Consider the following 26,310-nt stretch of genomic DNA (forward strand, 5'->3'; position numbering starts at 1 on the left):
ACTGCATGGTCTGACCAACTAAGTCCTGTTGGGCTGAGCCAAAGTGAGCTGATAGTGCTTGAGAAAGAGTGCCAGCAGCCTAATTGTGGCCTAGGACCCTCAGCTCCTACAAAGTATTATTGTGGATTGCAGAAATTATTTTGAGAGTGTATGTAGCCCACTGGCTATAAGTTTGAGATCTCTGCTTTACATCTAACTGTAGGTGTTATAACTAATTTCTGCCCTATTGGAAATGAACAAGAAATTGTCAGTCCCCTCATTCTACGAACCTAACATAACCAAGAGAACTTCTTAAATTGTGGATAACCTACTATTAACTCACTCTAAGACACATCTAAAACAGATCTTTAAGGGAGCTCTTTAAAAAAAAAAAGCATCAACACAAGATGGAAGCTGAATAAATTAAGATAAAATGAAAATTAATGTCCAATAAAATATTCAAAAGACTAGGAATATGTATGATGGATGATAAGGAATATGTATAATTGTTATTGCCTGATCTTTCCAATTTCAATCATATATACATACATACATACATACATACATATATATATATATATATATATATATATATATATATATATATATATGGGGGGTGCGTGTGTGTGTAAATGAATGAACGAATGAATGAATGGGCAAATTTTATATTTAAATGAACAATTCTGCTAATATACAATTTACTAGAAACCAGTTGTATCACATCGAAATTGTAGCAATTTTTTTTGCATTATGAATTCTGTTTGGTACTATCTATTTTCTAGCTTCTATATTTCTCTTTTCTTCATCAGGCATATTAGTGTGCATTAACAGCCAGATCATATATATACAACATTGCTTGTGACCTACTAGAAAGTTGCTATAGCAACCACTGCTTTCTGCAATACATGTTATGCATTTTAAGTACCATCAGAGTGAGTATAACATGCCTGTCATTAGCAAGCATAGCTTATAATAGCTCAAAATGAAAGATTCACCAAGAGGAAGTATATTTTGCAAATTGAAAAATCATTTAGTTTAATATCTAACTTATCTTAATAGTATCTAACCTAGTCAAAAATAAAACAAATTCATAGGATATAAAAGCCACTTAATATCTCACATATCAGTAGGGAGTGAATTGTGACTGAGTATCAACTAATAGTGAAACTAGAAACTGCAGGTAAATACCCTTGAATTTCAACTCTGAAAGGAAAGCAGCTGTAATGGTAGACACCACAAATAATTGTAAAGTACAATTTAATACTTATTGACAAATATGAATGAGTCCATGCAAGGTCATTCATACACAATAGTAAATATATACAAGGAGGAATAATCCCCTACAAAATGTTAGGCTCACATGTTCTCTCTTCCCATGTGATCAGGAAGAAGAATAACAGGAGGCATTAGTGCATTCTAGCAGATTCCAGGCTTGCTTAATAAAACTCTAGTTTATTAAATAAACTACAAAAACAAGCTAATATTTGTAGCTGGCTGTACATAATAAAGAATTTTACTAACCATGGAGGAGGAGAGTGAAGAAGCTGTGCTCAAGCTTGACACCTCACATAGAACCTTCTATACATAATTCTAAATAATGATTTAAAAATATAAACAAAGCAGTTAGTAATGAGGAGTTGGGGGTGGTATTTCAATTACATTTAAAAACTGTCAAATTGTTGCAATTTGACAACTGCTCAAGATGAATCCTGAGCCCTCTCTCTAGCTGCAAGGAAACTGATGCATCCAATTTGTTCGATTCTACTCATGTCTGGGAAGGGGAACAACTCCAAGATAAAAGCAATCTGAATCATCATTAAAATAAATAAATTTAGTGATTTTACATTTTTACAAAGGTCTGCTAAGGCAAAATTGTTTTACTTTTCTGCACTGTTCCCCTTTTTCTTGAAATGTAGGTGAATTTGAAATGTAGCTTCATTTTAAGTATTTCCAGCCTTCTCTCTATAGCTAAGCCATGAAGCAGATGCATCTCTGAAAAATCACCAATATAAATTTATTTCATGGTAAAATTTGTTTAAAATTAGAACTAGCTTTATTTTTGCCTTTGTCTTAATGCCCTAACATTTAGGCAAAGTAGTTCCTACAGGCACAGAGGTGACTGCAAGACCTTCCTTGTACTCAGGATTAATCTTCTTCACAAGGGCTACTAAAGTTCTCCCTCTACCAGTAATTTGCTTCTGCTGCCAGCCACTGCTTTTATTTCTGGTTTTTTGTTTGCCACATACAGTATTTCCTCCTTTCCCTAGAGCATCCTTTACGCAACCAAAGTGACAGTTGCTAGATTATCAATAGCAGGATAGGAGCAACTTCTACCAAAATTGGCAGAATAGAGAATAAAGCAGTTAACCTTCTGTTATGTTTGCTGCCATCACATCCTCGTGGTTTCCTCTCTGTCCTCACCATATTCAACATTACTAAAGCAGCTGCCTGCCTCAACCATTAGAAGAAAAGCCAAGCTTGGAGGGAGGATACTCTTTGAGTAATATGGTTGCCACTGATAGTGATAGCTATAATGGAAGAGACGGAGATGCTGTGTTTGAGAAAAATACAGACTAAGATCACCAACAAGAATTGCAGGACAAGTACCTATTCAATCAAGCATCCCTGAGGCCTTCCTAAAACTGTCTGACACAGTGAAAAAAAAATTAGCCTTATATTGCAGATGGTATATCTGTTTATGGAGCAACTGCAGCATTCAAGCAGCAGCTTTCTGGATGGCCAACAACATCAACTTCATGGTACTGCAACAGTCAAAGGCAGACTTTAAAAAACCTTAAGCGCTTAAATCTCTGTCAGTATTTTACAGCCATTGGAACCCCCCCCCAAAAAAAACCAGAAAAGGATGTGCGTTAATTTCTTCTTTACTCTAGGTTTTTACTGGGATAAAAATATGTGAATATACATGTTTTAAGCAAAACAAGAATTTAAAATATTTCTTTCATGTATATATGCAATACAGTATTTAGTATTTTAATATTGTACATGCATAAACATGAAATTATATCCAAATGATTTAGTAATATCAACTGATGAGAATAGAAGGGAAAGAATGTCAAGAAAGAACCAGGGTTTTTCTGTTAGTATTTAGTAGACATTATTTTATTTCCCTATAGGTAGAGAAAAGTGTGTTTGGAAGGTATTGGGACTCAGTTGAATTTACAGATATTTTAATCACAATTAACCAGTTGTTTTTACTAGGCTTTAATTCTAGGGCAGCCTTTTTGCAAATTGATTATGTGCCATCAAGTCAATGTTGACTCTTAGCAACCGCAAGAGATTTTCTCCATGACAATCTGTACTTAACCTGTTCCTTCTGGTCTTTCAACAGTGCACCCACTGCCATTGTAACTGAGTCCATCCACTTTGCTGATGTTCTTTCTCTTCTTCTCTTTCCTTGCACCTTTCCCAGCATCCTAGCCTTCTCCACAGAGCTAGGTTTTTGCATAATGTGTCCAAAGTAGGATAATCTGAGCCTGGTCATTTTGACCTCAAGTGTGAAATCTGGGTTGATTTGTTCAATGATCCATTTATTTCTTTTACTGTCCATGGTATTCTCCAACACCAAAAGTTATTTGCAAAAACCCTTATTTATATAGCAGGCATTTGACATGATGCCTTTGACATTTTGACAAAAGTAGTTAATTTTCCCCAGAGAAAAAGAGAGATCACAAGAAGGACAGAAATAAGTATTTCCTTTGAATGAAGTTAAAAATAAGAATTGATTTATGCTGATTTTGAGACTGGGAAGGGTATGGGGGGTATGGGAGGAGATTTGAGGAGTCCGCCTCTCCTGCACTCATTTACATCCTAATTTTTACAAAATGCATTGCTGGAAACATCAAATGCAGTACAATATGCTTGACATATAAAATACTTCAGCGATAAGAAATATGAATAATTTGCTACTGAGACATTCTCAGCAGGCCCGTAAGATGGCAAACAGGAAAACTGAAAAAAAAGGTTATGAAAAAGTTATCTGAAGAAGTGTAGAAAATATGAAGCTACCATACATTAACAAAGATTTTTCTAAAAAAAGGGTTAAAAGCAAGTCTTAAATGTGGATAAGAATCCTACACTTAGAAAAAATGTAAAAGAAAAGCATAATATAGCTCTGTATTGTAATTATCTTTATCAAATGAAATTAGTCAACTGTGCAGTGCAGTGAGTAACCTAGAAAAGGATTACTGATGTTATTGCTCCTGATCCATGCTTTTCTGTTTCACAAGTTCTCATAATACTCATGTACCTTGGAATATATTAGAGACTTGGCACTTGTAAAAAGCTGCTTACATCCATATTATTTATTCAGCAGCCAGTGATGGTGGATATCTCACAGTGGTTACTTAAAGAAGATGCAGAATTAACATTAAATGGCAAAAATAAAAACCAAAAATACTGGAAATACTACTTTAAAATGACAATGAAACAAAGACTGATTTAAAAGAAATTCTACTCAATTTTTATCAAGAAATGAATATTACTATTTTTTAAGGGTTTCTAGTGGGTTAGCCAAATTAATCTGCTGCATGAAAACTGTTAACACCTTACAAACTACCCTGAGGAAAAAGGTACTCATATGCATTACTGTGTGTACATTTTGAAAATGTTTTAGAATAAGGCTCACACAAGTATAGCATTTTTGCTTATTAAAGCATTAAGTCTTTTTTTCAGGCTTCAATATAAGCCTGAAAACAAGATGTTGTTGCTTTATTGTATTGAATAATTAAGCTAATATGTCATTAATGTGTCTCTTAAAGCAGTAGCATCTTCATAAAACAGTTGTTCTAGGTAGTTTTCAAAGCATGCACAGTTCTATTATGGACCTGAGGCAAGGAATCATAACCTGATGAGTCAGAGATTAATTAAATGTAGAAGTAGCCAAAAAACATTGTTGTCTATATATAGTAACCTCACATAAAACAGTTACTGTAACAAAAGCACTCTTCATAATTTCTACTTAACATGTAGCCGAAATTGGGTAGAATAGACTACCTTTCTACCCAAATTTTCCACTAACCAGAAATTTCTATAGCGGCATTGTTACCATAAATACAAGTACAGCATCACAAAATCACACGACAATAACCATGTAATATTACTCTGACAACTGTGTAAGCAACATCTTTTTAGACTTTCTTGTTTAAGAGAAAGCCAGAGAAAGTGATGTACAAGAAATAAATTTGTTACTATTAACTTAGCTCTCACTTGCTGTGGATTATGGCCTTAATCACAAACCATGAAAAGTAGAAAACCAACTCTCCCTATTCAGCCATTCAGCTGCAATATAACTGTTGAAACAACATCCTTCTTGTTCCATGCTAGGGCATCCCTGAAAACATGAACTTATCCCTGATTCAAATGATTACTCTTGGTAAGGAAAGTTTTGATCCACATAGTACAACAGAAAAGACTATCACTTTTCTGTTAAATTTTAAATAGAAAGTAGTTGCTTTTTTAAATATCTACTTCTAGATTGCAAGTTACCTTGTGAACCTCTCTAGGGTGTGTGTGTGTGTGTGTGTGTGTGTGTGTGTATGAGAGAGAGAGAGAGAGATTCATTCAAAATGTTGAAAGTAAATGAAACATAAGGCAGGAAAACTTTCATCCAGGTAGCCCAGTAAAATATCTTATGGATGAAAGTCAGAAGAGTCCATCCAGAATTAAGTTGCAATATTTTAAAGACTTAGTCCAGAAAGACAGTATATAAAATACATAACTTATATTATATTTATAATTTTGATATGAGAGAGGTAGTTTTCTATTCAAAGTGTGCTTTTTACACAGAAAACTATCTTAAATTCTGTATATTTAACAAAGGTTATATCTGAAGAGATTACTAATTGAAAATTTATATATGAGTGCATGTATATATAAACTGAAACTGATTCTTATCAAGCCAAATTCAGCAATTACATTAATAGGGTTTCCTGCTGTTATATAGTTTAAATAGAGTCATATAAATGTAAAGTCAAAGAGAACAATCCAAACCTCCTGAATCAGATGACATGATAAACACACTGGAGACTCAACTGTCCAGAATCTATTAAATATGCTTGTTTACAGGAAAAGCCAGTGGGTGCTACCAACATGGACTCATTTGTTATCAAGGCAGAATTCTAACTTTTCATAGTGTGCAGAGACTAAAATAGTGCTTAATGCAGCTTCCTGTGTTCCTCATGCAATACATGCAAAACAAAAGAAATTTGTTTTCTTGTAGCATGAATTGAATGAACATACTATTAGCAAATATCAGTGTTATTTTACAAAGTTAAAGCATTTGATTTATTTTAGTGGCCGGGGTTTCCCCTTGTTCATCTCAATACATAAACAAGAACTGTGGAAATCATAACTCAGTTTGGAAAGTTACTCAGAATAATGTCTGGTGATTATCTTCCAATTACCAGTGAATTATTTCTAAAAGATATTTTAATGTCAGGTTCAGTAGATGATTAAGCAGAGCACAACAGCTTTCTACAAACTTTTTAGGAACACTTCTCTCTCCCACTTTAAAGTATTAAACTTTTCTATTATATTCATATTAAAATACAAATCCATAAAATTATATTGTAATATCTACAATACCATGATTGTGACACAATACTTTTTAAAATGTTTTACAAGTCAGGTTTAGTAATTACATGTAAAAATGACAAATTGTTGAACCTCCTGAAACTCTCTCACCTGTTCTCCTATATATTTTTGTTCATTTTTTGCACTCCATAATTTTTTTAAAAACAGAGTAAATTATAATGTCAATGGTTAAACCATGCAGATGACATAATAGAAGGTAACATTTTTTGTTTAAAATATATTCTTGGAAGTGCATAACACAGTTAATTCCTTTAAATGAGCTATGCAACAAATGAAGAGGTACAGGATGTGGCAAAATTGAATAAGGAACAGATGTGGCAGAATATATAAGCGCACGGGTAAAGTTCAAATGGAATGCATACACAGTTGCAATAAAAATATTCAAAAAACTTGAGAAAAGATTAACTTAATATTTTTAACAAAGTTGAACAAGGAAGTGTGTCTGAAAACTTTGGTGGAAACTCATGTGTTCTATCTATTCATTTACCCAGTCTGAAATTATAGGATATATATTTTAAAAATAATTCCAAGAATTTCTTTTGCATCAGTCTTGGATTAGTTAATGCAAGGAACAGAACATCAACAGTCACTATATAAGACAGAAATATAAAGGCAGAGTGTTATTAACAGGCAAAGCAGGCATGCATTGGCGTAACATGCAACACAGCACTTGCAGCCCCTCCAGAATAAACTCAAACATTTAATTCATGCTATTGTTGTTATAATTATTATTTAAAATGCAGAAAAGTATATGGAGCAAAATTTGCAGTGTAAAGGGAGAAAGTAAACTCATTTGCAAATTTATTCTAGTACCTCTACTTCTCTATCCACTTTTTTATTTATACCATAGACAATGCAATGAAGTGTACCTTCTGATGTGCATCCATCATACAGATGAATATTCATACATAAATCTCACTGAATACAATACAGGAGAGACAGATTATATTTGTAACAGATATTCATTCAGCTATACATCTGGTTCTTGATCCAGTAATTTTTTGCACATTATTAGAGTCAAGATTAGACTCAAACCTATAAAAAATCTGATTCAAACCTGCATTTATAAACAATTTAAATGGACATATTTATATTTTATTTTTTTAAGAGCAAATTATGCCATATGAAATTACATATAGCTCATACAAATGAGTCAATAATGAAGTAGCATTTCAAAGAATCATGTCATGTGGAAATACATTTATCAAGATCAATCAAACTGGGACATTAAGGTATTATCCCATTTAGCACTTCTTGTAATGCAGTGGTGGGCAGCAAACAGTCCTGCAGATAATTCTGGGCTACAATTTCTTCACACTTCACCATAATAACAGAAAAATAAGGAGAGGCAGAAGCTTATATTGTGACTGAAACAGTAATGTAATTCCCTCACAAATCATAACAAGTGACATGCTGAGAAGGAACTACTTTTACAAGAGGATGAAGTTAGTATAAAGAACAAAGATCATTTCTGACAGATTATTAGAAAATCATACTTTAAAACAAGGCCATAAGCAGAATTTTTCATTTGTTTAATTCTTTGAGATGAGAACAATATATGTTGTTAAAGTCTAGAATTTTAAAGAGTTGGAATATTTTGTATAATTACATACTAAGAAAAAAATACTATAACTATGCAACAGGCTACCTATCACCATTTTCCCCATATCCCAAATGGTAACATTCAAGTAACTGGACTAACAAAAAACAAAAACATAGTATTAATTCCACATCACATAGCATGGTTTAAAATAATGGACAATATTAATTATTTTAATGTAATGTTTAAAGTTCTTTTCCCTTGCACTGTGGAATATGAACATTTGACATACTTATTACTATATTTCAAACTTCTGCACATAATACAATCAGATCTATGCATTTGTTTTAAATGAAGATTATGCACCAATCATTTGCTCTCTGGATTGTATTTTCCCAAAATAATATGTACCATTATGGTGATGAAGCAGATGGAACTATACACACACACACACAACACACATACATACAGCAAGCAGATATTTTCTCATATGTAAATCATACTCAAGGTCCACAACACACTATGTGTCGATTTCACAGGACAAAACTAATCACAGGGTAAAAAATACTTTAATAATGCAGCACAGAAGATCTAAGTATCCGCTGAAAATAATGAATACTAGCTTCATTTTTCAAGTTTTCAAACAGTACAATAAATTTACATAATACAGATCAGTATGTAAATACCCAGAATTCATAAACACAACTATAACCACTACAAACTAAAAAGAACTATTCTGCCTGATTCCAAACTAATGTGTTTTCCTTCAATCTACTGCATTCCCCCAAAAGACCACCCTGAGTTTAAGGTGATTTCTCCTGCTCAAGGAAGAGCAGACATAAAAAAGTATAAACCCAGACAAAAATAATTTGCAATGCCCAGCTTTTTCTCCTTGTCAATCTAAGATGAACCCTCCTCCCCAATAAAAGTATATACACATAGTTGCCAGAAGGAATACTCAAAAAATGGGTAGCATCAGGTTAAAAAAAAAAGAAAATATCCATCAAATTAATAATTACTGAGTAAAATTAACTGCTTACAAATAAGTTACCTTGTATATAGTAAAATTAATTTATCTTCAGCTACATGTAATAACCAATCATTTTTTCTCATGCATGCAAACTACTCTCATATGCAAAAGTACACAAGTACACACATACACACACTTTCCTCCCTCCTTCAAGAAGAAACAACAAAAAAAAAACCAGAATGGAGATAGGATGAGTGGAAAAGACAGCTGGACAGGGAAGAAAATAAAGGAGAAACAGGGCCCTGTTACAACTTACAGAAAGAGCTGAATTAATCAGCCAAGTAGCATCATCCAAGCAGGCTAATCTTTAAAGGCACCAATGCTCTGCAGTCATTTGCACCTCTTATTCAGTTCTTTTTACCAGCATTTTAATCTCCAATTCTTACCAATAAGTTCCTGTATAATTTGAAAAACTAAATGTATTAATTTTTTGTCAACATTAACTCCTCCACTGTGAACTTTATCAGCTTTGTTCAACCACTGACTTATAAATGCTGACCTGGTTCAGGTTTCAAGTTAATAAAGTTCATGCCACAGAATAAACCTTGTGTCCACACGTTCTTTTCTTTTCTATTCCCCTTACAAGGAAGGCATTGTAATTTGATAAATCAAAATGATGTCTTGTTACAAACTGGAAAGCTGATGTTCACATACCACATATAAACCAGTATATGAAAGCAGGATCTAGCATGCAAACCTAGCAATAAATAATAATTTTCCTGGGGTCTTACACCAAAAATATATATTTGCAAGCTATGACACTTTTATTACAGCTTAAAAAATTAAATGCAAAGAAACATAAAAGAAATGTTATTTGAATATGTGTATTATACTTCTATATCATCTTCTCACAATTCACCAAAATGGTATTTTTAAAAAGTATTTAAAAAGTTATATTAAACTGCAAAACATACTAATAAAGAATTCTGTCTTTGAAAAAAGACCCATGTCAAGAAAAATTAACATTTCTGCCTCAAAAACTTCCCAAAATTTTCCCTTCCCAAAGAAAGCTCTTTTTAACTAAACTTCCAGAATCTTAGAATATTCATAATTCAGTTATACATTCCAGAAGGAAAGCTACCCTTCCAGTGGTTAACAAACTTTTCTGTAAATTAAAGAAATTCAATCCATAGTTCCTTGCCACTTGATTCTATTTACAGGAGGAAATGTAAATGAATACAATTAAAAATTAGTTTATAAATTACAGACCAATGGCATAGTATCAATACTGCTGAAACCCAGTGTTCTCAAAAACAATTCTGAGAACCTAGAAACCACCTTTATTTTCATGGAGCTTCATTTTCATCTTTAGATACGAAATGTGAAATCCAACATCATACAAAAATCTGCTTGATTAACTGGGCTCAGTCTCTAAAGGAGCCAACCAATTTCAAAAGCGTGCAAGATGCTGTAAAGGAAGGATCTGCTGATAAAAGTAGTTCTGTCAATGGAAGAATTTAACACATTTTCAAGAAGCTGTGAATGTTCTACCTGCCAGCTATTGTAAAATCTTTTCTATTTAACTCTGAACTTCAGCTTGTTAGAAAGAAATCTTACCAGGATTGTTTCTGAGCCAGGAATAAAATACACAGGCAGTTGCTTGAACCAGAGGTAGGTTTATTTCTGAGAGCGCAACGTACAGAGTCAAGTGTCAGAGGCGGCCGCGTCAAGTCCTCCCTGGAAGTCTTTTACATAGAGAAACCTTGTTTTTGTTCCTCGAAAGCGCATGGAAGCGCACCCTTTAGGAATTCCAAGAAAGTGCACTTAGTCAGCATTCCGAGAGGGAGCGCTCTGCAGTCAGGCACCCTGCTGAGCCGCTGTTCCACTTGTTTAGCATTGCTGATTGAAACAGTAATCTCTTTTGGGGAAAGGATCTGCAAGGAGACCTCCAGCTAAGCTCAGCCTGGAAGGAATATTCACCCGATTAGACTGGCATTTCCCGCTGCATTGTGTTGAGCCCATTCTAATTATAAATTTTAACCTTTTGCCCTGAGTACGGGGGGGGGGGAGGTTGTACTGCAGAAGGACTTGATTTCCTTCCCACAATCCCCCCTTTCTGCATAGAACAGAATATTTTATTCCCAGATATTTTCCATTTCTGTGTGAAGTCCCAACCTGATTAGTCCTCTGACTCCTGAAGCCAACAGCACAAGTATGAAGCAGTTAATCAGAAAGCCCATTCTGCTAGTTTCAAAGTCCCAGATAGTTTAGAGTCCTAGAAAGCTTTTCAAGCCCCACTGGTTGGTCTCTGGATCTTTCACGAGCTTGATTGGTGGCAGTCTAGGGGTCGCAGGAACCTCAACACTGTGGTCCACCACTGCAGGCTTCATGCATGACCAGTGAATCCAGGTGTTTGCTCTGCCACTTTCACTGCCATCTGAGTTGTCAGCAGCACTTAGAATGATCCCTTCCACCTCAGCTGTAGTGGGAGCTCCTGGTGAAGAAGCGGATCCGTACCCAGTCTCCAAGTTCAAAGGGATGCAGGGCTTCCTCTAGTGGCAGGGTCTGGGTCAGGGAACTCTGTCTCCACAGTCGTTGGAGGTGCCTGTGTAAGGAAGAGAGATAGGAAAACAACAGTGTCCCCCCTCTCTAGGCTCAGTGAGTGCAGATCTAGTCCCTTCATTACATCTGGTGGTCTTCCAAATAATAGTTCAAATGGTGACAATCCTGTATCTTTTCTGGATCTAGTCCTTAAATGAAATAAAGCACCAGGCAAAACCCGGGGCCAGGACAAATGTGTCTCCTGACATAATTTACATAACAGTGTTTTTAACACCTTGTTCGTCCTCTCCACCGCCCCCAATGGGGTGGACTGGGTATGCAAATTTTGGGTAATGCCTAGGGCTTGCAAAATATGGGTGATAACTTGAGAAGCGAAATGGTTGCCATGATCCATATCTAATGTAGAACAGAACAGAACAGAATACTTTATTGGCCAAGTATGATTAGACATACGAGGAATTTGACTTCGGTGCAGAGAGCTCTCAGTGTATGTGCACAGCATCAGGAAATAAAGAATAATAAAAATAATATTATATACTAAAACTATGCAGTCAGAAGAGGAGAATTGGAAGAAGAATAATGCTGCGGCTATTGACTAACATATATTCATTTTTAAAAGGAGAAGCTATTATCCAACATATATTCACATTTAACAGAGCATTATCAGTCACGTCTTAGCAGTCATATCTTATCATGCAATGTCAATCAGTTTATCATGCTCCATTAATTAGGTGTTCAACAGAGCAATGGCACAAGGGAAAAAACTGTTCCGGTGTCTAGATGTTTTAACATACGGTGCTCTGTAGCGCCGTCCTGAGGGAAGAAGTTGAAACAATTTATGTCCAGGATGAGAGGGATCTGCAGATATCTTCTCCACCCTCCTTTTAACCTTCATAGTATACAGATCTTCTATAGAAGGCAAGCGGATTGCAATTATTCTTTCTGCAGACTTAACTATCTGTTGAAGTCTGTATCTGTCCTGCTTGGTTACGGAGTCAAACTAAACAGTTATAGAGGAACAGATAACAGACTCAATGGTTCCTCTATAAAACTGCACCAAAAGCTCCTGAGGTAATTAAAACTTCCTAAGTTGATGCAGGAAGAACATCCTTTGTTGTGCCTTTTTAATGATGGTTCTGATGTTAAGCATCTATTTCAGGTCTTGGGAGATTATAGAACCCAAGAACTTGAAGGATTCTACTACTGATACTGGGCTGTCAAGTATAGTAAGGAGAAGGGAATTAAAAGGGCTCTTCCTAAAATCCACAATCATCTCCACAGTTTTGAGTGTATTCAGTTTCAAGTTGTTATGACCACACCACAAGACCAGTTGTTGAATCTCCCGTCTTTATGCTGACTCATCCCCATTTCGAATGAAACCAATGACAGTTGTATCATCTGCGACTTTCAGAACTTTAACAGAAGAGTCTTTTGAGGTACAGTCATTGGTGTAGAGGGAGAAAAGCAACAGGGAGAGCACACATCCCTGAGGGACGCCTGTACTGATTAACTGAGTACTGGATATAGTTTTGCCTAACCTCACGTGTTGTTTCCTATCTGTCAGAAAGCTGGTTATCCACCTACAGGTATGGTCAGGTACAGTAAGCTGGATCAGTTTGTTGTAAAGTATTTCTGGAATAACAGTGTTAAATGCTGAGCTGAAGTCCACAAAAAGAACTTGTGCGTAAGACTCCGGAGATTCAAGATGTTGCAGAATATAGTGTAAGGCCTTATCTACTGACCTATTTCCTTGATAAGCAAACTGCAATGGATCTAACGGGGGATCCGTGATAGCTCTCAGGTGAGCCAGCACTAACCTCTCAAAGGTTCATAACTACAGACGTCAATGCAACAGGTCTGTAGTCATTCAGCCCGCTGATGGAAGATTTCTTCGGAACTGGAATGATTGTAGAGCTTTTAAAGCAAGAAGGGACATAACACATCTCCAGCGATTTATTACTAATGTGTGTGAAAACGGGGGCCAGTTGTTCCGCACAAACTTTCAGACAAGAGGTGGGCCTGGAGCTTTTCCAATCTTTTGTTTTTGAAACAGACCTTGCACTTCTTTTTCTAGGATCACCAGAGGTAAGGAACCTAGGGAATTGGGAATAGGTGTAGAGAAATCTGATGCTAATGGTGTATCTGAAATACAATTGGTAGCAGCACATAGCAATTGCTTCTTCTCAAACCTGTAGTAAAACATATTGAGGTCATCTGCCAATTGACGACTCTCTTCAGTCAAAAGAGGTGGGTTATTATAGCCAATGACGTTCTTTATTTTCCACACAGTTGCAGGATCCTTTGCTGAAAACTGATTTTTCAGCTTTTCTGAGTAATTTCTCTTTGCTGCCTTAATCTCTCTCGTAAGTACATTTCTGGCCCGATTATACATAATCCTGTCCCCCCATTCCTATAGGCCTCCTCCTTGTCACGACACAACTGTTTGAGCTTTGCTGGGAACCACGGCTTATTATTATTATATATACGTATGTTTTTGGTGGGCACGCATATGCCCTCACAAAAACTAATGTATGATGTCACAGCATCAGTATACTCATCCAGATCTACCAAGGCAGCTTCAAAAACATTCCAGACTGTGCACTCTATGCAGGCCTGAAGGTTTAACTTAGCATTATCAAACCATATCTTCACTGGTTTAATCACAGTGTACTAGGTATACTGAACCTAGGGACCAGGTTTCTTAAAAGATGTCAAACAGTCTCTATGGCTGTGGCATGGCGACAGGGGAAGGCTTCCATCCAGTGGGTGAGCCGATCTTGGCGTGCAAGGACGTACTAGAACCCACTGCATTTGGGCAGCTGAATGAAGTCTAATTGTAATTTCTCAAAAGGTCTCTGAGCCCATGGGCTTCCTCCTGTATATGTTATTTTTCCTGAAAAGCATTATTGGCTTGCAGGTTAGACACTTCTGTGCAACCCTTGTTGCTTCCAAGTATATTCCTGGGTCATACCACTCGCGCCTGGCTGCATCTACCATCACTTGAATGCCACAATGTCCCTTTGTAAGGTGTTGCAGAACAATGGGGCAGCCATCTGGTACTTGCCAAAACCCTTCAGTGAATGTGGCTTCTAATTTTTCCTGCCACTGTTCCACCTTCCCCCTTTCAACAAATCATCATAGGGAATAGATGATTGTAGGTGAAAATCAGGAGCAGTTAGAGAGAGGGGGAGAGGCTGCAAGGCGGCCCATTTGGTGACAGCATCTGTGTAGCAATTGCCTTTTGTGATGGATGAGTCATCACGCTGATGGGCGCTGCAATGAACTACAGCAAGGGTGGATGACAACCAGATGGCTTTGTCAGGACCAGCCCAAGAACGACAATGAGGTGGTACAGTCCAGTATAGTTCCTTTATTAGCTTGCACCTAATAGACAGAATCTCGCCAGACTAAACCTATGCTAAAGCAACTAGTGAGTATACCCCGTGAGACTCTAGGGAGGGGCCAATCTCGGCTTCTTCCTATTCTTACAGTCCTGCTGCAGGCTGAGGAAACACTTGCTCTCTAACCTCTCCAGAAATTCTCCCCCTCTGTCAGGCTCAGCCGAAAAACAACAACGAGGCAATCCAGTCCAGTCCAGTCCCGTTATTAGTTTGCACCTAATAGACAGAATCTCGCCAGACTAAACCTATGCTAAAGCAACTAGTGGATATACCCTGTGAGACTCTAGAGAGGGGCTAGCCTCATCCTCTTACTTGTCCCACGGTCTTGCTGCAGACTGAGAAAGCGATTGCTCTGGAATGTTCCCCCTCCCTCCTGATAACCTTGATCCTCCATTCCAGTATCCTCCTTGCACATGCATTACAGGCTTGGAGGAGTGTTGCGATGAGAGTGGCATGTGCAATGGGAGCACTGAGGAGGTAAGAAATTCCCTCTGTTTCCACAAGGCCCCCATAGCATGGCAAATACGGAAGGCATATTTAGAATCTGTATAGATGGTGGCAGAAGAGTTTGCAGCAGCATGGCAGGCTTCTGTCAGGGCAATTAAGTTCTACAGCTTGGGCACTGTGGGAGGATGAGAGCAGTGATGCCCAGATGATATCAAAAAGAGTAACCACTTCAGTTCTGGAAACACGGGTTCTTCCACAAAGGAAAGAGGAGCTGTCTGTGAAAAGTTCAAAGTCTGGATTTGCAAGTGGCACATCAGTCAGGTCCTGGCGGGGTTATTCAGCATCATGGACAAGGTGGAGGCAGTCATGGAGGGGCATTTCAGTGTCAGTAGAAGGCAACAGCATGGCTGGGTTCAGGGTGGCACATTGTTCAAAGGAGATGTCTCCAGATGTGAAGAGTTCTGCTTCATACTGTGCCAATCTTTGATGTGTGAAGGTTTGAGTTTGAGATTTTAGCAGGATGGCAGCCGCATAATGCGGGACCTTTAAGATGAGAGGATGTCCTAAAACTATGTCTCTGAAGTGTTTGACAAGTTCAGCTGCAGCTGCAACAGCATGGAGACATGGGACTGTTCCTTGAACAACATGGTCCAGTTGAACTGAATAGTAGGCTACTAGCTGTTGTGTGGAGCCCAAAGATTGAGCTAACACCCCAGAAGCTATGCCTCTGTTCTCATGTACAAATAGGGAGAAAGGCTCGTTGTAGTCTGGCAAACCGGTAAGAGCCAAAGTCAAAGTCTGTTTTATTTTTTCAAAAAGGCGTGTTAAGTCTTTAGTCCATTGGATAGGCTCTGGAGCATCTTTTAGGATTAACTGGATAGATGACTGAGCCAGCTCCTTCAATGAGGGAATCCAAGGTCTGCAAAAACCTAAAACTCCTAAAAGGGCTTGTACCTGCCACTTGGTTGTTGGGATCTTCATACACAGGATGGTTTGGATGCCCTCTGGAACCAATTTGCAGGTACCTGGGGCAATTATGTATCCCAGGTAAGTTACTTCTTGTAGGAGATACTGCAGTTTGGTGGGCAAAGCTTGTGTTCCCTCTTAGCCAGCTTGGAGAGTAGATGAAGAGTGTCAGTGCAACTTTTCTTTGGATGGGGAAGCTAGTAATAAATCATCCACATACTGGATTAACACAGAATGGCAAGGTAAACAGATGGAGGCTAAGTCTGCCTTTAAAATTTGGGAAAAAAGAATAGGTGACTAAGTGTATCCCTGTGGAAGATGGGCCCAGGTGTATTGTTGGCTGTCCCATGTAAAAGCAAAAAGATATTGTGATACAGGGTCTACTGGAATGCTGAAAAGGGCAGCACACAGATCTATGACTGTGAAGTAGGTAGCTGTGGCTGGTATCATGGTGATGATGGTGGCCAGACTGGGCATGAATGGAGCTCGTGGGATGACATATGAGTCAATGGCTCACAAATCATGGACAAAGCAATAGACTGGCTTACTGGCTGCGTCTACCTTTGGTTTCTGGACTGGAAAGATCGAGGTATTGCAAGGTGATGTGCATTTGTGCAAAACTCCCTGTGCTAAGTAAGCTTTGATTAAATTTTGAATGGGTTCAACAGCTTCGGCTGGAATGCTGTATTGTGGCAGACAGGGTGATGGACCTGGCTTTACCTGGACTGCAACAGGGGTAGCACTCTTTAAAAGATCTACTTCTGGGGAATCCCATCCCCATAGAAAAGCAGCAAATCCTTTAAGTCTAGAGGGAGGGAGTGCAGCTCGTTTGCAAAAGAGTTGTCAAGCAACACAAGTGGCTCAAGGGGGACATCTAAAACCAGCCCATCTGGAGCACATTTTATTGCGGCCCCAGGTTTACAGATTAAGTCTCTACCCCTTAGGGACAAAGATGATTGAGGACAGGTAGTAAAAGAGTGATCCAAAGACAAGGGTCCCACTTCCACCCTCATTTTGTTAGTTTGACTGGAATTAATTTACCTTCCACCCCAATGATGTTGTGGCAAGCACCAGATCCAGGGGAATCTTTGAAAGGGGGATGGGTAATTAGGGAGTGGTTGCATGGGTGTCAATGAGGCAATCATAAGGTTTGCCTCCCATGGTAAGTGTTAGTAAAGGTTCACCTTTGGGGTCCCGTTTTAGTGGAGTGGAGAGAACAGTAAAGGATGGGTCACTCTGGGTGTTCCCAGAGTCCAGTCATTGGGAATTGGAGTCTAAAGTTTCCTCTGGCAGAGCTGGATACAAGCAAGGAGTAGTCTGGGGGCGTATTACAGGGATGCCTGCTGCTGGAGGGGGTAGTGTGACTTGGAAAATGGTGCTGGTGGTGGTCTACTGTGGTGAAATGTCTGGGCCTGGCCAGAAAAGTGTTGTGTCCCCCTCTCCACTGGTCTTAGTCTGTAGTCCCTTTTCATATGACTCTCTTTGCCGCACTGGTAAGCAGACTACTGGCTTTTGTCTCCCCCCCCCCCCCCCAGTTCCTTGAAGGCTAGGACTGCCTATTTTCTGCAAGGCTGCAAGCATTTTTAGGTCTTCCCTCTTTTCTCTCTTCTCCTTTGCTCTCTCTCTTTTTTCCCCTTCTGCCTCATCTTTTTCTTTTTCTTTTAATCTGTTCCTCTGGTCAAATACAAAGTTGGCAATTCTGCACAACTCGGGAATTTCTAATGATGACCAGTTAGAGACAATTGTCTGAAAGTGATTTCGGATGTTGCTAGCTGGCTGATCAATGAATGCTGAGGCTAAAATCCTCTGGTCTTTGTGGTAGTTTAGATTTGAATGTGCATATGTGACACCGGTTTCTGAAAAATAGACCCAGAAGGTGTCCGGGTCTTCCCTCTGCTTGGTATGTTGAAATTCGGATCATTTTAGTGGTTTGCATCCCATCTCTTGAAGGGCTTCTAACAGATTTTCTTTAGCCATGGTGTATTCATCCTAGGGGTCACTGTAGTCCCACTATAGTCCCAGGGGCTGTTTGCTGACCAGGCAAAACGTGCTGGGACTGCTCACTCAGAGACAAGGACTATGGGTCTTCTGGCTATTTCAGTAGTTTTCTCAAAAAGATTAAAAATCTTGTCTCTGGTAAGAAAGATGTTAAACAGATGCATTATGTCTCCCCAGGATGGATTATGGCTTTCAATAATCGACTGCAGGGTCCTGATGACCATCTGTGGGTCCTTTTGAAAGGGAGAAGCATCTTTCTTCCAAATTACCAGATCAGATGGGGAGAAAGGCATGTGGATAAAAACAAATTCTAAATCACCTCATGCTCAGCTGGGTATAGGATTTTTTTTAATAAAGGCGTCATTAATTTCCCTTCAGCATTCCTATCCAAGACATCTGACTCAGTTTGGGCTGGAGGGGCACTGGGTGTGTTTGAATTAGGAGTCAGACCTGTGGGATTAGAAAGTTCTGCCCAATGGTACCAATAAGGATGGCTTATGGGAAGGCTTTAATTTTGGTCTTAACGGTTTTAATATGGCATATTCGAATGTATCCATTTCAGGCCAAATTGAATTACCACTCACATCAGTAAGCTTAGTCCATTCCAGACACAGATCCTATGCACAGCTTTTCCTCACCTCTGCCTGTACAGGCAATAACCCTTATCCCAGGCGGTGAGCATCCTTCCCAAAGGAGAAGCTGGGGAGACCTTTGACTTGTCCCTAATTATGACATGCGTGTCTACCAAGGGTTGAGGTGCTCCTTTACACCAGAAGACTCTCTAATAGAGTACTGGTCCTCCCTTTTTACAAACCTGGTCCCAGCCTAAGAAAGGAGCAGAAAGCAGACTAGTGTTCACCCAGGTAAAGTCAAGCGTTCAACCTTTCATTACTTGTTGAGGCACATGAGTCTCATCAGCTTCTCTTGCTTTCTAAGTCATTACCCGATTCGGGCTAGCAGGAGCCTAGGTGTGGCTGAAATTGACTTGACACACAGCCCTGGTCAACAGTTGGGATAAAACACAAAAGGGAAATCTCACACTCACACACTACTGGGCGCAAGACACAAAATTTGCAGGGTACTTACCAACTATGATGCCTCAGGTTCAGGCAACCATTTGGCTCAAAACCAAAACTCCCTTTACTACCAATGTCGATGCGGGCAGAGGCCGGGCAGCACCCTCCAGACAAATGGTCCGGTGCCAGCTGGGCGAAGTTGCCTGGGCTCGGTCCGTCAACCCAGTGAGTCTTGGAGTCCTGCCACAGTTGCCAAATTGTTAGAAAGAAATCTTACCAGGATCATTTCTGAGCCAGGAATAAAATACACAGGCAGTTGCTTAAACCAGAGGTGAGGCTTATTTCTGAGAGTGCAATGTACAGAGTCAAGTGTAAAAGGTGGCCACACCAAGTCCTCCCCAGAAGCCCTTTATATAGAGAAACCTTGCTTTTGTTCCTCGAAAGTGTGTGGAAGCGTGCCCTTTAGGAATTCCAAGAAAGTGCACTTAGCTGGTGTTCTAAGAGGGACGCTGCAGTCAGGCATCCTATTGAGTCGTGGTTTCCGCTTGTTTAGCATTGCTGATTGAAACAGTAATCTCTTTCGGGGAAAGGATCTTCTCTTATTTAATCAAGGAGACCTCCAGCTAAACTCAGCCTGGAAGGAATATTCACCCGATTGATTAGATTGGCATTTCGGCATTTCCCGCTGCATTTTTATCTTTGTGTTGAGCCCATTCTAATTGTAATTTTTAACCTTTTGCTCTGATTACGGTGGGAAGACTGTACTGCAGGAGGACTTGATTTCCTTCCCACAAGCTTTATAAAGATTTGCATTCAAATAACAGCTTGGTTTCTCAGAGATCTGATTCACTTTACCAGTAATACACAAATTTTGGATTATCTTGATGAAACATCAGTTGGATTACATATTATATTATGAGAACTAACTTCCAGTCATGCAATGAGATCTACCTTTCCTCCTTATTTTTCTCTACCCATTTTAATACTCCTATGTATATCTTGTATCTACTGTATTCTGGAAGATCTCTCAATCTCTATAGATTTCAGATTTCAGTAAGGGGACAAGAGGAAGAATCCTTTCCACTAGCTAATACTATTCACCAACAGAACTATATTATCTGATCACACACACACACACACACACACCTTCTTTGTAACTTCTAGCATGTCAATTTTTTTCAGAAAAGTCATGGGTTGGGTAAAACTGGTGTTTGGAAGTCTTCAAATTTTTGCCTAATTCCACAGGGGAGAGATTTTTACTAGTTCAAAACAATGAATTCCAAATCATCTACAGAAAGAACTAGATGTTTTCCACATCAATTAAGAGACAGGATACCCAGTTCTTCAATAATTTCTCTGTAATGTAAGTAGAAACTGAATACCTAGTTAATTACTGTGAGTTGAACTCAATTCAAAAACTTACCCGTACCAATATAACATTATTTTCATGGAAAAATGACATTACAGGGAAGACAATTTCATCAGTGATGAAAATAATATTTATTAAACTTGAGTCAATTAGCTACCATAAAATCTATTATAGGAAGCTATAAAATATGAAGGAACTCAAAATTGCTTAAAATTCCTTGCAAAGATAGAAAATAGCAATAATGATGATGATGATGATAATAATCATACAATGTGATCAACAAAAGTTTATACATAATGCAATAATAAAGTCATTAGCCTTTAAGGTACCTTAAGACTATTTATTTATTTCAATTTATATGGCCGCCTATCTCAAATTCAGGACTCTGGGCAGCTAGCAACAGCTAAAAACACCATAGGGCAACACACAATAATAATACAAACATATTTGGCAGCCAAAGTAAAAACCAAAACCAGCAAACAAATCAACAGAACCATTGCACAGGCTCTGCCACACATTTGGATCCCCAGCTTGGTGACACAATCATGTCTTTAAGGCCTTGTGGAACGCCAGCAAGGGCAGGGCGCAACCTAATCTGTGGAGGGGTGATATTCCTAATGGCAGGTGCCACAATACAAGAGGCTCTCTTCCTGAGACTTGCCAGATCGCACTCTGTAACAGACGAGACCTACAGCATGCCTCTCCTGCCAGACTTAATGGGCAGGTAGACATAGTCAGCGAGGGGTGACCCCATGAAAGGCTTTATAGATAATTACAAGCACCCTGAATTGAACCCAGAAGCATACTGGCAACCAATACAGCTCACAAGCAAAGGTATAATGTGTGCTGATCAAGGAGTGTATATAAGCGCCCTGCACTGCTGCATTCTTACCAACTACAGCTCCCAAATGCTTGAGAGCAGCCCCATCAAAAGCACATTCAGAAAGTGACCAAGATCTGACTGTGAGCAGAGCCTCCTGGTCCAGAAAAGGGTGCAACTGATGCACAACACAAAGCTGTGCAAAGGTCCTTCTAGCCACGGCTGCCACCTATTCCTTGAACAGGAGCCAGAAGTCAAAGAGGGCCCCAAATTGTGCACTGGTTTTGTACAATCCCATCCACAACTAAAGATGGAAAGTCCTGGGAACGTGGGGGCCCTAATACCAGAGCCACTCAGTCTTGCTAGGCTTGAGCTGAACCCCACAGTCTCCAGAAACCAAAAGAGAATCTCCACAGCATTATCTGGGTAGCCAAGGGTGAAGATATAAAGTTGGGTATCATCAGTATGCTGATGATAACGTACATACCTTCCCTAAAAATCTAAACACCAAAATGAACTCAAATGAACAATGAAAATACACAATGAAACTTTATTTTTAATAGACATAAAAAATAAAAGCAAATGTTCTTCGCACATCCCCTGAACTCTGTCTGCACCACCCCAAGGGAGGTACACCTCACAGTTTGGGAAACCCTATGATAGCAGAGAAAGCTGATTCTAGTATGACTCGCTCAGCCAGCCTCATCTTGAGGTAGTGAGCTTGCAACACCAGCAGAGAAGTAGTAGCTTGAAGGAGCCAGGGAAAAATAAGAAGGCAGATCTCCTACATTTTGCTGGGACAATACCAAGCCCTGGCCATTAGCCAGCACCCTGAGTTGGAGGGTGTTCTACATGGCAAGTGATACCCCTTCATTCACACTGAATGCCAGACTGGTAAAGGAACTCCTTAAGACAAACCTTTCCTTGCTAAAATTCCCTTACCTACTACTATTTTGATGGTTTAATGTGTGTAAACTGCAAAAGAAAGCAGATAATAAAGACAGGATGGTGGTAAAGGGAAGAGGTACTGCACACATGTGCACTACTGTGCTTCAGTTTATATACAAGGGTCTAATCATATTGCAATGTTGAACGTAAATTCAGTTCTACCACTGGCTGAGCTTGGGGGCATTCTGTGCATGTTCCTGTGTCTTTTGGAAGCCACTCAGGATGCCTTTAGAGGTAAAGACATTTTGAATCAACAGGACATAATGGTATACGGTATATATGTACATGCAAGCAAACTCAGCAAACTCATGTTTCTTTTTTTCACAAAAAATTCTTTCTGCTGCATTGGTCGACTCGCTGTCCATTACAAATAGTCCTCGCTTAGTGACCTCAATTGGGACTGGCAACTTAGTCACTAAGCAGAAAATCAGATGTTTGTGACGGGCTTACAACCTTACTTCCCCTTTAGTTAAGCGAAGTGATGCAGTCGCTAAGCAAAAAATCACGTGACCTCGACTTATGATTTTACTTCCACTTTCTGTATTACAGGTAGTCCTTGACTTACGCCCATTCGTTCAGCCACCATTTGAAATTACAAGTATGTTGAAAAAGAAGACTTACAACTGGTCCTCAAAGTTGCGGCTGTCCCCAAACCCCTGTGATCATGTGATCGTGATCTGGGTGTTTGGCAGCCCATTCACACTTATGACTGGTTGCCAAGCGCCCTGTGATCGTGATTGCCATTTGCAACCTTCCATGCCGGTTTCCCCAGAATGTCAAAGGGAAAGCTGGCATAGAAGATTGCAAATCGTTGGGGTAAGTCTCCCCCACCCTTGCATCTTCCCCCAGCCCCTCTGCACTTATGCTATGCTGGCCGCTTGCACACCCCCATGCACCTTCCCCAACCCACAACCCTGCATACCCTTCCCAACCCATGCTGCACCATCCTGACCCACACCACACCCCTCGCACCCTCCCCAACCCACACGTGCCTCTCACGCACCCTCCCCAACCTGCGCTGCACCCCCGTGCACCTACCCTAACCTGCATGATGCCTCTCATGCACCCTTGCACACCCTCCCTGACCTTCCCCCACAGCCCTGCCCACCCCCTTGCTCCTTCCCCCATCTGGCAACAACCACTCACCTGCCTGCGGGCCTGGAACTTGCAACTTCCTGCCAGCTTCCCCACTGACTTTTACAAAGCAAAGCTAACATGCTATGTTGTTTGGTTGTCCTGTCTGCACTCTAGGCATTCTTTTCTCTCCAGTTATTTCTGGAGGTTTCAGAGCACAATTTCAAATCCAAATGGTTCTAGCTGATTCGATGAACTTTGATGTGTTGTACAATCTCTCCATGTTCTTCTACATTCCTGCTGAAGTCCTTGAGACATGTTTGAACTTGTCAGTTTGGCCTGTTTGCTGCAAATTTTCTTTCATTGGAGGGCTTCAAGAGTAAAAAAATATATATATATTCCCCTAAGCATGGATATGTGTTTGAGTTATAATAATTATTTTTTTGTTCATTGCTGCTGAGTGTTTCAGGATGCAGGTAACCAGCCAGAGAAACCTTTCTCTTGGGCAACAGTGCTTACAAGTCTTTTTTTTTTTTCCTTTTGCTAATGTTCTCATTCCACCACTGTCAGTGCCAGTTTGTCAAAAAAGAAAAAAGAGAAGAGAAGAGAGAAGAGAGAAGAGAGAAGAGAGAAGAGAGAAAAGAGAAAAGAAAAGAAGAGAAAAGAAAAGAAGAGAAAAGAAGAGAAGAGAAGAGAAAAGAGAAAAGAAGAGAAAAGAAGAGAAAAGAGAAAAGAGAAGAGAAGAGAAGAGAAAAGAAGAGAAAAGAAGAGAAAAGAGAAAAGAGAAAAAAGAGAAAAGAGAAAAGAAAAAGGAAGGGATGCAAAAACTGGTTGTTGAACTGCAATGTAAGTACTGCAGTAGAAATATTCCATGCTGCTGACTGCTTGGGCAACCTATATTAAGAGGCTAACCTCAAATCATTTTTTCCTGAAACCCCATTTGTGTCAACAGAATAAGATTCATTTTCTGCCTGTATGACTTTCAAATAGCCTATTCTAGGGGAGTTAACTGAAATGAATGTAGGAGATCAGCCTTTGCAGTTTAGAAGAATGTATAGCCCAGTTTCTCATATTCTTTTCAATTAACATTTCTCCAGGATCAAAAGAATGATACCAGACTTCCAGCACAGGAAATAAATTGTTGTTTCAATATATTTTCTCTAATAGCAAGAAACTCTTTGGCTCGTTTTTCTGAAAATCAGCTGGCTGGTAGCAGCCAGCATGGATTGGCACCTTATATTCTTGGAATCTTGGAATTTTTATTTTCAGTGGAACTCTCAACAAAACACAGAATACTGAAGCTGTTTCAAATTTTGTTGTGAGCTTGGGAAAAAAATGTTTTCTGTTCTGTGCATGCTACTACACAATAGACTGAAAGAGTTGTTTCAGCACCTGTCTCTAATTAACTGAAAGCTTAAGAACATTGCCAGGGCCAAGAGATACTATACCTCCACCATGGTTTGATTCCTGCTGTCTCTAAACATAAAGAGCTTCTGCTCCTTTCTAAAATTTCACACTCTAGCATGGCTGAGAAACTGCAAAAACTATGGAGGGCCATCTTCTGAGTCTGAACTGTCAATTCATGCAGGACTACATTCTCAGGCTGGAATGGCACAAAAAGGGGTGCTGATTTTTCCTTTACATGGGAGAACCTTGGATTCATCATAATTATACTCTCTGGAAGTAGAAGATATCAATTTATAGTAGTTCTATCCCATTCCAAATGGCTGAGTGCAATTGGGGGTTGAGGGTGAGATCAAGCCATTACTCCAAAATGGGGTAACAGAGCTCAATATTCTCCCCATCTCTCCTTTCCAATGAAAGCCAATGGAAGAAATCAACTGTTGGTTCAGGATGAGGTATTATCAATATGCAGGTGACACCCAGCTATATATCTCTGCCCTGGGCCAAACAGGAGATGCAGTGGAAGTCCAGACCAAGCAGGAAGAAACAGCTGTTGTTTCAGAGGTTAAATAATTCTGAGGTGATCCTAATAACAGCTCTAAAGTCTTGAGTCCAGGAAAACCTTTGCAGAGCTTCACTTGGTGCATAAATTATGGTCTTATCCAGAACAGGATGTGCTGTTCACTAACATCTTTGTCCCCTTGTACTTGGATTGCTGCAATATGTTCTACATGGGGCTGCTCTCGGAAGACCAACCAGAAACTTCAGCTGGTACAAAATATGGCTACTTGTGTGCTCACCAGACAATCATGGAACTGCCACACAATTTCATTGCTGCAGGAGCTGCACTAGTTACCAGTTTTTTTCCAAGTGCAATTCAAGGTGCTAGACATTACCTACAAACCCTTATATGGCTCAAAGTATGGATATCTTAGAAACTAGTAATTCCAAGTAAATTCTGTCTGCTTGACCTGAGTGAAAAAGAATGCCTTCTACAGGCCTCTCCTATGAGGAGATACATAAGGGGGCTCAGAGACAGAAACAGTCAAAAGCAGCTCCCTTCCTCTGGAACAGCTTACCTTCTAAAGCAAGAATGGCCCCTGTTCTTATAGCCTTCCAACAAATGGTCAAAACTTAAGTTTTCCAGGCAGCTTCTGGAAATTAAGCAACTAGAATAAAATCTGGGCCAAATAGTTATTTTTTA

The 26,310-nt window shown here is 39.3% G+C and overlaps 1 protein-coding gene across 8 annotated transcripts in view; it reads right to left on the reverse strand.

The window, feature by feature from the left end:
* STAG1 (STAG1 cohesin complex component) overlaps positions 1-26,310 on the reverse strand; it is a 205,397-nt gene that overhangs the window by 167,199 nt on the left and 11,888 nt on the right. For 2 of the 8 annotated variants that reach the window (XM_088132685.1, XM_088132687.1), the window contains exon 2: positions 10,719-11,706. The exons of 3 other annotated variants lie outside the window; for them this stretch is intronic. The gene's annotated coding sequence lies outside the window, so the exon portion shown is untranslated. Of the gene's footprint in view, positions 1-1,500; positions 1,589-10,718; positions 11,707-19,561; positions 19,732-26,310 lie in introns of those variants that run through there. 3 more of the 8 variants (XM_088132684.1, XM_088132686.1, XM_088132690.1) reach the window with 3 other exon arrangements.

Source organism: Python bivittatus, unplaced genomic scaffold (assembly GCF_059951505.1).
Source record: "Python bivittatus isolate LINGU-HERP-01145 unplaced genomic scaffold, Pbiv_v1 ctg000980_np1212, whole genome shotgun sequence".
Taxonomy (NCBI): Eukaryota; Metazoa; Chordata; class Lepidosauria; order Squamata; family Pythonidae; genus Python; species Python bivittatus.